Source organism: Erigeron canadensis, chromosome 7 (assembly GCF_010389155.1).
Source record: "Erigeron canadensis isolate Cc75 chromosome 7, C_canadensis_v1, whole genome shotgun sequence".
Classification (NCBI taxonomy): Eukaryota; Viridiplantae; Streptophyta; class Magnoliopsida; order Asterales; family Asteraceae; genus Erigeron; species Erigeron canadensis.
Genome location: NC_057767.1, coordinates 29,449,132 through 29,464,283, shown reverse-complemented (window position 1 = coordinate 29,464,283; position 15,152 = coordinate 29,449,132). Strand labels below are relative to the sequence as shown.

Here is a 15,152-nt window from a genome sequence, read left to right as displayed (position 1 = left end):
TAAAATTTGTGAAGCCTCCGATCGGCAATAGTCAAGAACATAATTTGAGGGCCCATTTTGCTTCACCCGTCACGTTCAATCACTTTCATAAATGTACCCTTTCATTTATTACAATGTCCGTGCTTGCTTCATTTATTGAAAATGTTACAATGAAGCCTCCAACCGAGAAAAGTGAAGAACTCAACGTGAGGGGACCTTTTTGCTTCACCTCTCACATTCCATCACTTCCATAGATGTACCCTTTCATTTATTACAATGTTCGTGCTTGCTTTATTTATTGAAAATGTTACAATGAAGCCTTCGACTGACAAAAGTGAAGAAGTCAACATGAGGGCCCTTTTTGCTTCACCCCTCACGTTCCATCACTTCCATAAATGTACCCTTTCATTTATTACAATGTCCGTGTTTGCTTCATTTATTGAAAATGTTACAATGAAACCTCTGATCGACGAAAGTCAAAAACTCAACGTAAGGGGCTTTTTTTTGCTCACCCCTCACGTTACGTCACTTCCATACATGTACTTTTCCACGCACAAAAACAAGTCGGCCCACACTTACCACAAAATCAGATCCCCCCTTATCTTTTATTGCTTAATTTGATATTGTTTTGTTTCTAGCCGCCAGGATCAAACGAGATCATGGAATCGTTTTCTTTTTGCAGATGCTAGTGAGGTTTAACAAACTAGGAGTACATGTTTAGTTCATATTTTTCTTTGAGCAGCCGTTGGGTTTGTTTTGCTGAATTGTGTTAGGTTGTAAAATACTTGATATGGAAAAGGATGTAATTAAAAGCTACTGTATTAAAGTTTAGTCAGAAATGAGTTGCTCAGATTTAATCCATATTTCATCACTATACGATCAAGTCATATCGTCCTTCTATTTTTATTATTTTATGACTCTAACTTTCATTAATATATATATATATTTATAAAAAGAAGAATACAACTTAATCAATCTCCATTACACTAATGGAAAAGAAAGTGATATTAGTACCACAAAGATTGATTTTTTATCACACAGTATAAATTTTATAACATATTATACAAGTCAGTAAAACATGTGTAGTAAATAAATGAGGGATACTAACATCACTTATCAATGGAAAAACACCTTAATAACAAGCATCATGGCAAACATTTAACAACACATTAGTCACACACATAACGACCATATCACACATTAAATCCACATATTAAATCCACGACACATTAGTTACTTAACTAATATAAAACAATTAAAGGCATAGCTGAGTGGTTACTAATCTAGAAACCTCATGATCCTGCTCATACCCATTGTTGTGAGCACTCTAACATATCTTCCCACTCTCACCTGCATGTCAATAAAACCAATGCATTATGTTAGTCGTTATTTCATCCATGGATAAATTTATCATTAACATGTATGTCGCCTCAAGACCCAAATTTCCTTTCTATCAGTCCTTCTTTGATATTCAGCAAATAACTTTCATTTACGTGTTTCATGAAACTTATTATAGAGAAGCAATTCAAGAAATTTAGACATATGAACGACACCGTAGAATTATCTTTTGATGAATGCAAACTCCCACGTCTCTTTTAAAAAATTGATATACTACACCTGAATCTTTTGTATACTATAAGTTTTCAAACCTGAAGCATTTTGAAATGAGGGCAAAGTTTCTAACTATCTAGACGTTCAGGTTCATTAGTACAAAACATACTAGAAAGCAATATGTTATGGAAAAAAATATTATTATAAAAAATTGTGTCTGCGATGTCAAGTATGATTAGCTAATGTACATTAATAACAATTTGATGGTCGATCTAGAAAGCATACCTCATGATCAGGAGTAGGTCCACTCTCGTGAAGGCGAATACTTTCATTGGTGCGCCTGTTGTTAATAACCGAGAATGTTCTTGTTCTAGGCTCGTACCCTCTCACCTCGCAAATACCGAAGTCCATTAAGGGGATCTACAAACAAAAGGGTGGGTTTGATTTTTTTTTTTTCCAAAAGGAAATAGAATAAGCAAAAGATAACTATATAAAAAAATCAAAAAACTTACATCAAACACATCTTTCCATTTAAAGTCCTGCGTGCGTAACTTAGACCTTAGATTATCTCTACCGAACAACAGTTCATAAGTGATTCTTACACGGTATTTCTTAGGAAGAGGTACAGTAACTTTCTCGGTTTTTTTTATGAAGAATGGGATGTTGTCAATATAATATAATCCCCTTCCCTCATGTCTTTGATGAGACGATGTGATTGTTGTCCTAAGACCTCAGCATCCATCGGATCAGCCTCCTCATTATGTGCAATTTGGTTTCAAATATGAAATTTGATTTCTGGTAGTGGTGGATAATGTTATTACTTTTATTGTTCTATTGAACAAGGTTATATTCCCTTTATTATTGCTATGCTTTTACGCAGGAAATATGAAAATTTTGATTTTTTTTTAATCTGGTGGATGGAGTTATTAAAATAAATAAATAAAAATCTTTTGAAAGTTTGAAACAACAATCAATAACCCATTTCAACAAACTCAAAAAAACAAACAATTGCGTAAAATAACTATGTATCATTAGATCTTTTCAAAGGACAAACGGGTCAAAGTTATGAGCTGACCTAAAATAAAAACCATTTTACGTCAAGATATAAGTGACATAAAATGATATTAGGGGAGAAGTAAACCATTAAGATATAAGAGAAAAAGCGGGAGATTTTACCTGAAAATTCTGAACTTCAAAAACACGTCTATAAGCAATCATTTTGAACCGGATGACGTTGAATAAGACGCCATTGAAGGTTTGTTCTAAAGATCTTAACAAACCTCATAGTTGCTAGAAAAATCTCCTACAAAAATTTATAATATTTTTATTTTTTAGTTTTTAAAATAACATACAAGTAAACATTTAGAAATCAAAATACACCTGAATCTGAAAATTTTGTCTTCTCTAAATAACATGAATAAGTCAAACCACATTCATTTACTTATACATGTAAGTTTATTTTATTACTGTAGACATAAGGTATAACAATACATATAGACACCGAACTACATAAGGCACAACTCGAGTAGTCACTAGACACACTCTACCTCTTACAATACCGGACCTAGGATATAAGCTCATAGTGGTCCTTGAAAAATACGCACACGAGTACTTGATCATGTCAAAAGAAAAAAATTACACGGGTCATGTTATAATGAGATATGTTGTTAAAGTTGTTGATAAAACAGACTCAAAACTAAAATATGATAAAACTTAAGCATAACGTAAATTTTTGTTATACATCTTGATTTATAACATTAGAATATAAGGTATAACATTTAATTTTTTTCCCCAATATGTACCAAAGATCTTTTATATTTCCTAGCTTCCAGAAAGTTTTTACATATTTTATATTATTGTAATTTTAAGGTATTTTTATAAAGTTTATTAACGAGATCTGCAAAACAAAGTGGTGGGTTTGTTTCCTTTTCTATTTTTGAAAGAAAACAGAATGAGCAAAAAACAACTAGGATTGCCAATAAAAAAATCAAAAACTTACGTCATACACTTCTCTCGAGTCACACTCCATTGTGTGTATCTAATTATTCCTCATATTCGTTCTCCCGAAAAACGCATAATATTTGATTTGCTTACTTTCTTCGCTTTTTTGATATTAATTATGACTTTTCATGGCATGTCCGCAATCATAATATAGTCATCCCCTCTTATATCTTTGGTCAGTCGTTGTGATAGTTCTCTCGAGATTTCATCTCTCATCGGATCAACCTCCATATTGTTTGTCATTTAGTTTGAAATAATGAAAATTTTGATTTCATTTACAATAAGGTTAATCCGATAGGAGATGGGTACAACTTCCTCATTGTAAATAAAATCAAAATTTTCATATTTCAAAGTAAATGGCAAACAATGGGGAGGCTGATCCGATGAGAGGTGAGTTCTCGGGAGAACCATCAGAACGACTGCCAAAAGATAAAAGGGTGGATCATGAGAAATTTTTTTGCTCATTTTTACTTCCTTAAAATAAAAAAGAGAAACTAAATACATAAACGCACCAATTTATTAAATAGTTTTAAAAATACTATCATTTCGGCAAATATGGTTTTTAAATACACTATTTTAGTTTAAAAAATCCATTAACTTATGATTTTATTTATTTAAAATTCTAACGAGATGTCAAATAGAGATTCTTAATAAATACAAAGTAAACACGAGCAATAAGATCCAACTAGTGACTGTAGATTTTAAGATGGTCTCGGTTTCAAAACATTGCACACCCACCTTTCTCGATAAAAACTTCCGGGAATATATTTATATATAATCAACATACATAAATTCACTAACAAATTATCAAATAACATAAAATATTATTCTTATTATTACAAAAAACTAAAAGACACTAAAAATACTTACTCGATTTAAACGGTGAAAGCAGATTGGTTCACTCCAGATCCGAACTAGTAAAACCCATAGGCAATAATAGTAATAGATACAACTCAGTCTCTTCTTGATCACATTCCACAGATTGTTGTAAATCTTTTAATGTGGATAAAATGGTTGGTGGATTTTGTGTAGATAGTGGTAATTTATGGATAATAATGGATGAAAATATGTTTTTTAATTAGAGAGCAACAGGATGTACGTCGGCTTTATACATGGATATAAATATAATCTAGTGAAGGTTTGAACCGAAAATTGATGCTGCAATGTGAAGATCTTTTCTTGTGATATACTCGTATATCCTACTATCCTAGACCAAGGAGCCGCTTTTACTTTGACAGAAGAGATAAAAGAAAGTTAGGTGGTGGTCAAGTCATCCTCTCATTTAAATGGGTATACACGTGTGTAAGTTAGATCCATTCGTTCTCGTTAATATTATGTTTGTTTAATTTTTAAGTCATCCTACGTAAATAAAAAAAACTTTTTTGTGTGCAAATATATATAATTAATACTAATACACCAAATAATCCTACAACTACCCTAATGCTAAGGAATGAACCTTGGTTTCTACCCCAAGAGATAAAAGCCTCTATCAAATGAGTTAACCCCATATTAACAAAAAAAACTTTTATGTATTTTTACCAAATAGTAATTTTTTGAAAAGCTTACCAAATAATTACTTTTCAAAAAATTACTTAAAAAGAAAAAAGGTAAAGGAGGAACCGAGGGATGTCATAATTAGATACTTATCGAATCATTAACCATGACCAATATGATATCGGTATAATACCTCATCCTAATCCTCATATGATCTGTGCACCCCGAAAAATCGAACACGTGTCTTTAGAACTTCATACGTGGACGTAAGCTTCATTCGTAACGGATATTTAAAGGGTTTTTTTCTCGTGTCATATGAGGATCAAACTTAGGACATTAAGGTCGCTAAGTGTTTCTCTTACTATTTTAGAAGTCAACATTATGTTGGTTAATTTTTTTAATGCACATGACACTCGTGATGGACAATATATGCTTTTTTATTTTTTTTCATCCTACGGAGTTAAATATTGGATATATAATATACTCATAGGCTCACAAACCAAAGTGAACATTTAAGAGTTGCATTGTTCAAATGCAAGTATAGCTCTCAACATTTAAGAATTGCATTGACCCTAGTCCCTATGAGGCCATTGTCAATGGCACCTTCGGCTTGCTCAAATACATCGGTCATTTTAACTGCACGTAAGTAAACTCAATCAACAAACTGAACTTATTTACCTTCAACTCAGCACATTAAAACTCAGTTTACTCATTCCATATCATCATAGATACTAAATTAAATAATACACTATTGTATAAAAAATATATATAAAGACAAAGAATAATAATAAAAAGAATTAAACATTGGCCCACATATGTATATTGGGGCATTGGGCAACAAATTGGATGAGCAAACTGGCCAGCATTTTAAACCTACAACAGTGGCAAACTGAAGTTCGGTGTGCCTATAGGTTTGCAAACTCGCAAAATGAACCCAATGGAGATAGCCTAAGGGTTGTTTTATCTTAAGGCTCATGCCTACCTTTTTGAAATGCATTTAACTCCTACCTATATAATCTACATTCATTAAGGACTCGTTTCAGTCACAAGAATATTTCTAATAATAGTTGATGAAAGGCTTTTTTTTTTTTCCTTTTTGAGAAAGAAAGTTTTTATAAATGCAGTATTGAAAATCATAATATAAAAACTGATTGCAAACAGAAAATTATCCGTTTTCGTTATATTACACGAGTATCATGCTAGTTTAATGAATAAGTTTGAGGTTACTCATTCATTTGACAAAAAGTTTTTTCCGAAAACATATGATTTTAATGAAAGAAAGCTTTATAAAAAGCTTTTCTAGTAATGATTTTTTAATAAGTTAAACTTATGAATTAGTGAGAGGTGAAAATAAAAAAAACTTTTAAAGTGGATACTCTTAAACAACACAGTTATCTAGCTTTAACGATTTATCAAAATGAAAGCCCTCGGGCACAGAACCTTTGAAGTAAAGGTTTCAAGTCTTGAATGCGTTTTTAGTTAAGAAACCAAGAACTAAATAAAAAAACTAACAATAGGTTTGTCTTAATTGGTGGTGCATCTTCCCAATTTTTTCAAGTTACAGACGGCTTCTGTAATCGACATCGGATACATTTTCTAAAAGTCAATATTTTTAGTGCTAAATGCCGGTTGAAGAGAGATTGTTATCTTTTGTGAACCATCCATTCATTCTCGTAAGAACCATACAACTATACAAGGTGAAACTAGTAGCCAAATTGAACCATTCATGATTCATGTACATTTCATTGGCCTACTTGTCCGAGTAAATCATAAGCCAATAGTTAGAATAATTCGTATGGATAGGAAAAAATTTAAGTCATGTGGTATTTACGAATAACATATCTTTTATTATGTTAATTTTATTTGAAAGTATTATTTTAGATACTTCAAGTTAAATTAAATAAATGAGCCTACAGTACCTCCCATTAAGGTTATAAACGAACTGAACAGTTCACAAACAGTTCATGAACTGTTCGGCGGGAAGTTCGTTCATTTACGTTCATGAACATTCGATAATCTGTTTGTGAACGTTCGTTCGTTTATGTTCATGTTCATGAACCGATGTTTGTGAACAATAATTTGTTTATGTTCGTGAACATTTGTTCGTTATGTTCATTTACATATATATATATATATACATAATCAACTATCCTCTAAAAAATAGTTTAAATATAAATATATATATACATATATTATTAATACCTAATTATTTAAGAAAAAGTTTATAAATATTTCGTTCGTTTGTATTCGTTCATTATTGTTCGTTCGTTTGTGTTCGTGAACATTCGTTCATGAACACAAACGAACATGAACAAGTCATTATGTTTGTTTATCTGTTCGTGAAGCGTTCGTTAAGTTAAACGAACGAACATGAACAAGGTCTCGTTCGTGTTAGTTCGGTTCGTTTACAGCCCTACCTCCCATCATAGCTCAGTGGTTGAGCACCAGCTTTATATGCTAGAGGTCTTGAGTTCGAGACATGGGAAGGATAAAGTCCTCCAGTGAAGCAGGTTTGAGTCCTGCAGAGGGGTGGCAGGGTTTTATTCCAATTAAATGTCGTGCCTTCGGGAGGTTTGGTTAGGAGTTTCTCCTCCTACTAGGTATTGAGGGGGTTCTCTAGCATGGACCCGGTTAAGACAACGTAAGCTAAATCCTCTGTTGCGAGCAAATGATCCACACCTTTCAAAAATAAATAAATAAATAAATAAAAATAATAATAAACGAGCCTACATTGTCAATTAAGATGTCAAATTTGATATTTTTTGTTACTCTATTCTATTTTGTCGTCAAAACTAATCATCTTTCTTTTTAATATATTGAAAAACGGTTATTCTAATAGTTTATCGATTAGCCACATCTTTCGATTTTATTAAATTGACTTTTGTTTTCAGTTTTGACTTTAATTTATATTTTTTTATTTTTTATTAACAAGTTAGACTTTTTAATTACACTTTTTAACCAATAACTTTAACATAATAAATCAAAGTAATAATTAATATATATCAAATATAATAATAGCTAATATATATCATAATAGTACGTCCTATATAATAATTACAAAATTAATTAAGTAAAAACAAATAAAATTCAATGTAAATATATTAAGATTTCAAAGATAGTTTGTACTGTTATCATTTTATAAGTTTTTTTTAGTAACTGACATGGCACAATTTAAAAAAACAAAGAACAAAACATGTTAAGATGTCATCTTAATAGAAACATTTATAATATTGTCATATTATTTTTTTAAGATTCAAATATCGCTAAGTATGTCACAATTTACAACTTCGATGTATATATTATGATTATGTGGTATTCAGATATTATTAAGTATGTCAAAACTGGGTTTTACCGACGGTCAAATCCGTCGGTAATTCGTCGCTAACGGCAATCACCGACGGATTATCGACAGAAAAAATCCGTCGGTAAAAACCGCGTCGGTAATATTTTCCGACAGATGAAGCGACGGAACACAAATTTTACCTACGGAAATGTTTGTCGGTAATCCGACGCTGCATCTATTTAACAAGCTAAAAAAATTATTTAATTTAATATTTAGCTACAAATCAATATTCACATTCTTATATTTAATCCATCGCTAATATTTTCTAAAAAATTATTTAAAAAAATATTTTGCCAAAACACAAATATACAAAACAAAGATCGACATTCACATATATTAATTAATCCTCCACTAATCCAATTTACACGTATTGCTCATCGTCACTTTCATAACATAATAAATATTTTTTCTAACAAATTCATTTTGCATTCACAGTCTAATAACTTATTTCTAAGATCCAATAAAAAATATACATCTCTTTAGAATCAAGATTCATCTCGAAGGATTCCACCTCGAAAAATGCAAGATGAGCTTCATCTTGTTCTTCGTCTTCAACGACGTCGTCTTCTAGTGCAAGCTAAATCTCGTCTCTCTCATTTACACACTTGGATTCAAACCGCAAACTTACTGAATTTTCCCATCCATTCGCTAAATTTTAATTTTTAAGATCTGAAATAGAAAACAAAAGGAAACGAAATCATTATTACAAAACTCACTTAAATACCAAAAGATCTAAAAATCAATACAAAATGTTCTGATAAATATGGAATAGTTATGTAAATTTACATAGATACCATAGATCTACACCAATAGAGTAACAAAGTCAGGTAGTAGTTTTACCTCGTAAGTAACGATGAAGACCCGTCAATGGTGAATCGCTTTCAGATATATCCGATGCCCCGGAGTTTCACTCACCTTAGATCTGTAAAAAAAAAAAAAAAAAAAGAAACATTTAGTAGATGTAAAAAAAAAACATTAAATCCAGATGAGAGCAAGGGGCTTGGTTTTAATAGTCAGGTGGCTTTTGTTGGCTGCAAATTTGGATGATATAGGGTTTAATGATTGTTTGTGTTCTTGTGGTGATTTCGGTGGTGGGAAAAAGATGATAGCTTGGGAATAGTGGTGGAGTGAAATGTGATATTTGTGAGTTGTAAAGTGTACTAATAATGTATGTATAAAAATGATGTGTTGGGATATGGGAGGTGTTAGGGGGGAAGTTTTAGAGGGAAATGAAAAACATACATGGTTTGAAATTTTCATCCTCACAAAAGCTAATAGAAGTGAGACTAAAAAAAAAAAACAAACGTTTGGCATGTAAGGACCACATATTGGCATGTGTGAATAAATTTAATATTTATATATTTGTTTTCTCAACAATTTAATTAATGTTTTTTTTTTTTATCAATAATATCAACTAGAAAATTTTGGACCCCGCGTTGCGGGGTCTCGATTCCTTTGTTGAAACGGTTCGTTATTTTAGTATATATATGCCGTGAATTTTCGACAGCTTAATAGAAATAATTTTGTCATTAATATGTTTGTTTAAAAGTATGCAAGAAAACAAAACGTAACCCGTAGTAGAAACCTGAACGGGATGTGATATGACAAAAATATTTATATATTAATTCAGATATCAGGTGGATGCGATATAGCAAAATGCAAGTAGTAGTACGGGGTGTATCACAATAAGGTTGAATGACAATTAAAAAGTGTGAAAATAACAAAAGAAGTAACCCGTAATAAAAAATCCGAAAAAGAAAAACAAAACTAAAAAAGAAAAAGACGTGACAAAATCCGAACAGGATGCAATGTGGCAAAATCCAAACTATAGGAAACGTGCGATGTGTCACTTTATAACCGATGCGACGTGTCAAGTTTTAATAAGCATTGTGACTATTGATAACCATGCCAAAAAAAAAAACTCAAAAAAGCAAAAAAAAGGTATCAAAAAACCAAGAAAAACCAAAAGATAAATAACCTTAACGAAAATAAAAATAACAAAGGAAAAATTAAATATTATGTAAAAGTTTCCAATATATTAATTCAGAACACAAAAGCCAAAAAACTATGATAAACATCAAGAAAAAACCCCAAACGGGATCCAAAATGGCAAAATCTAAATAGTGATGGGGGGTATACGATGAACCAATAGAAAGAAAACACAAAAGCAAAAAACTATGTAATAAACCAATAAAAACTAAAAGAAAAATAACCTTAACGGGATCCGATATAGCAAAATCCAAAAAAACGCGGGGTATAGGTGGACCAATAGAAAGAAAACACAAAAGCCAAAAAAACTATGTAGAAAACCAAGAAAAACCGAACAAAAAATAACCTTAACAGAATCCGATATGGCAAAATCTGGGAAAAACGCGAGATACAGGCGAGACCAATAGAACAGTGCCATGACACGTGGCACTGTAATTATCAATGCTAATTATATTATAGAAAGGATAATAGGGTTGTCACGATTGTCAATGACGAACATCGTTTTTAAGTTTAAGATAATTAAATAACGCATAACAAGGGAAAACATGAGTTTTGTGAGTATAACCCGGATATAATTCTAAATTTATATGTTTTTTAATTATGCACGAAGTTATTTAGCAAAATATTCGGTTCCAAAACTAAAAAACTAAAGATCTAGATTTATCCGTAGGTAATCCGTCGGTATACGGATAAACATATATATAAAACATTTAAACATAAGAAAGAACTTAGAAATTGACTAACTTTGATTATATTTGAATAGAGTTGTAAGTTGGTTTGTTTATGTGTATTATGATCACAATGCTATTTTGCCCAACAACAAATGAAAAAGAAGCAACCATGAAAGTGGTTGTTTATGTTTTCTTGTAGTTATTAATGCAAAATATTATAAGATTAATAAGGTTGTCACGAATGTCAAGATGAACCTCGTTTTTAAGTTAAAGATATATAAAGAATGCATGACAAGGGAAAACATGAGTTTTGTGAGTATAACCTTGCTATAATTACAAATTTATATGTTTTTTAATTGTATGGGAAGTTATTATGCTAAATATTCGGTTCCGAGCTAAAAAAACTAAATATCTAGAGATTTCCGTAGGTAATCCGTCGTTAATACCGACGGATTACCGACGGATGGGTATTACCGACGGATTACCGACGGATGGGTATTACCGACGGATAATCCGTAGGTGATTACCGACGGAAAAATTTAAATAATCGATAAATTAGTTTCTTAATATCAAATTAATTGAAAGGTTAGTCCGAATAACTTTTATCTATTAATTCCGTCGGTAATCTGTCGGTAAGTACAAAATTTTATTAAAAATAAAAATTATTAAATATTATTTGAAATGTTCGTCGCTAATCCGTCGGTAAAGTTTGTAGTATTCCGACAGATTACCTACGGAGTTTCTCCGTCGCCAAACCGTCGTAAATCCGTCGGTAAATCCGTCGTAATTTGACTGACAGTTGTAAAACAACGTTGCGACGGTATATCCGTCAGTAAAACCGTCGGTATTTGCGAAGGATTTTTTCCGTCGGTAAAGCCCACTTTTCTAGTAGTGATAGTACCAACTTCAATGAGCATAATTTTAAAAAAAATTCAGTATAAAAATAGTAAACTAAATTTAATATGCAATAAATTTACATATAATATTGATAATGTGGTAACATTGTGTTTAATTAAATCTAGTCTAGTAGAAAACTAAAGGATGGGATCGTCCACTATCTTAACTTAATTCTCACACTAATTAACATAAAAAAGAGCCATATAAGCTTAACTCAACTAGCAAGTTGAACTAAAATTTTAAACACCCGTGACTTAATTGACTGAACATGCCTCCTATTAAGCTTTTGCTAACAATGCATGCGCTTGCCTCCTATTACTTTCTGGTGGAATTGGTTTCGTATAAAAATATGAAGTTTAAGGTTGTCAAACGCATTTTATAACAAAACTGCGCAAACCAGTTTTCCGAACAGATTTAGGTCGACTTCAAATAGTCATATCTTGGTTGATTTTATGAACTGGAAGATTATTTTTCTCCAAAAACATTTTTGAGATGTTAAGAGTGTACAGTTAAAAAATTGGATTTTTTTGAAGCTTCGAAGGCCCTTAACTTTTATAAAACTTTTCTGCGCGCAAACAGTGAATTTTCTGACTAGTCTGTAATATTGGAATTTTTTAAAAATAGTTAACGTGCGAAATAAATTAAGTAAAAATTCATGTAAGTGTATAACACTCTAAGGTTACAGTGGTTAAGATTTAAAATCTTGAATTGTTCGTTTCGTCCTAATAAAAAATAGATAAAGTTACCAAAAATTTCAGTGAATATGAACTTGTAGAAACCAATGGTATATCATTAAAACAAATACACTATATTAAGTTATGTGACTTGTAACTTAATAATACGTGACAAATCAATTGTGAATATTTTGAAAGTAGCCATATATGTATATCATCAAATACGAGTTACAATGGATGGTTCTTGACCATGTCCATAATTGTAACTTGTTCATATATATATGTTGTGTAGATTCTAGCGACCTTGTTGGACTTTGCATAACCACTTGCTTGTTGAGGTAAGTTTCGTGGCCCCTTTTTATATTATTTCTTTGGGGGAAAATGATGCTCAAAACACTTTTCATTTCTTTACTAGCTATGCCAAAACTTGTTTGTTTTCATGGACAAATACATGTAATTATGAAATGTGTATGTTAGCTTGCTTGTATTGATTTCTTTGATGCAATAGATGTCTTTTGATATCTATTGAAGACTATTGGAAAACTATCGACCAACTTTATACTCCAGCTGGTAGTTGTTGGTATTTAAAGCATGATTGAGTTGTTGGTAGGAGTGATGGGGATTGTGTTGTTGGATAACTATGATGGCATTGATCAGTATTTGGTATGCTACTACATGTTTATATTTACACTATTGTCCAAACTTGATATATCATGCACAGCAAACTCATTTGTATTCCTTTAAACCTACGAACTCACCAACGTTATGTTGACATTTTTGAGCATTCATTTTCAGGTAATAACAATGCTTAGGGAGACTGAGCATAAGGACTTTAGGAAGACTAATAAAGAGATCCTTCATGGACTCCTAGTGGCATTTAATCATTGAACTCTATTTGCTATTTGTTATATCTTTTGCTATTTGAGGCGTGTTGCCTAGACTTATCTCGCTTGTGGGAATTACATTTATTTGGATTTCATTTAGTATAACTCTATTACAAATTCCATGTGCCGTTGCTATATCTTTTCGTCATATCCTACGATTCCGCCTAAGGTGGGGTGTGAAATTCATTTTGATTACATATTAAGTAGTTCAACATTATAAGTAACATTGTGATTATTTGACATGTGAGCTATTCTTAGTCACAAAACGATAAATATAGTTGTTAACTTTAAAATTTGTTGTTGAATTGTAATTATCCAAGTGTGGAAGGGGTTTAGTGAAATTAGGCATTATGTATAAATACCCCTTCCACCCCCATTTGTTAATGAACACTTTCATATAATAAAATCCTTTTTATTCCTAAATACCGGTTTTCTCTCCTTTCACACACTTTTACACACACTATATGAAAACTCACAATTTCATCATTAATCCTCAAAATTAAGCCTAAATTAACATTTTACAATTGGTACCAGAGCCCATGGCGCAAAATCCGGGCCTTTTTCATTAATTTTTGCGATTTCAGTTTTTGTATGTTGTAATACCGATTTTCCTACCGGGTTTCTTACCGTGTTTCACCTCTGCATACAAATACCGGCTTTCCTTTCACCATACGAATACCGGCTTTCCTGTTGCATGCTAAATACCGGTTTTCACCCCATTCTTGACTTTCCGTTGCCTAGCTGTGGTTTTGTGAAATCAAATACCTGGTTTACACCAAAACCGGTATTAGTTCTTTAATTCTTCATTTCATAAAAGGAGTCTCTGCCAAAATTTTTACTCGAATACCGGCATTTCTTATTTCAATCTGAAAACCGGCATTAGTACTATAAACTGAAAATCGGCATTTTAACATAAATTTTAAAACCCGGTATTTGTTCTTTTATATTCAACCCGACCCATTCTCATCTCAAAACAAATCATTTTCAAAACCCATTTCATTATTTCAATCAAACTTAACCCAACTCCTTTACAAATCTGATTTCTTTTCAAAGAGAAAAAGAATAACTTACTAGTTTCTTGAACCAACTAGCTTCAATTGTTTAAACACGAACCATTTGTTTCTCATCAAACACACTGTTCTTCATCACTGTTGGTGGGTGTAGTGCTTGCCTGTAACTTGCGTGTTCTTCATTGTGTTCATCATCTTTCGAGACTTTTATTTGTTCTTATGTGTTCGATTAATAAGAGTATTACTTAAATCTTGATTGTGTTTTTTATTTTCTTTTATTATTAGAGTGAGAGAAAGAACAGAGAGTTTTTCAAGGAGAGTGAGAAAAGGTGTTTATGGATTAAATCTATGTGTGTAGAGTTTACATGTTTTGGATTGATAAATACAGCTATTTTGACGTGATAGCAAGAGTTGTTGGGAGAAAACGTGTTTGGATCATATTTGTGTATTGGATAGCGTGTCTAGAAGCAATAAACCGCGGTATTGTGAAAAGGACCATCAAAGCATGCTATCTTATCTCCTAGTGTTTTCTTGTCAAAAGTGAGCTGTTCAAATTCAAAAATGATGTACGGTCAAGATGCAAGTTGTAATTTGAGTTGTCAAGTTCTTATTTTATTCTTGTTTTACTAGTCAAGTGTTGTTTTTTTTTTTTATATATT

The 15,152-nt window shown here is 31.6% G+C and overlaps 1 long non-coding RNA gene across 1 annotated transcript; it reads right to left on the bottom strand.

Moving 5' to 3' along the window:
- Positions 1–8,667: 8,667 nt before the first annotated feature.
- On the bottom strand, positions 8,668–14,847 carry LOC122608337. The gene is made up of 4 exons (XR_006325211.1): positions 14,555–14,847; positions 14,111–14,248; positions 9,209–9,290; positions 8,668–9,037 (listed from the first exon to the last, which is right to left on the bottom strand). It is a non-coding gene; the product is annotated as an uncharacterized LOC122608337 (long non-coding RNA).
- Between the last annotated feature and the right edge of the window lie 305 nt (positions 14,848–15,152).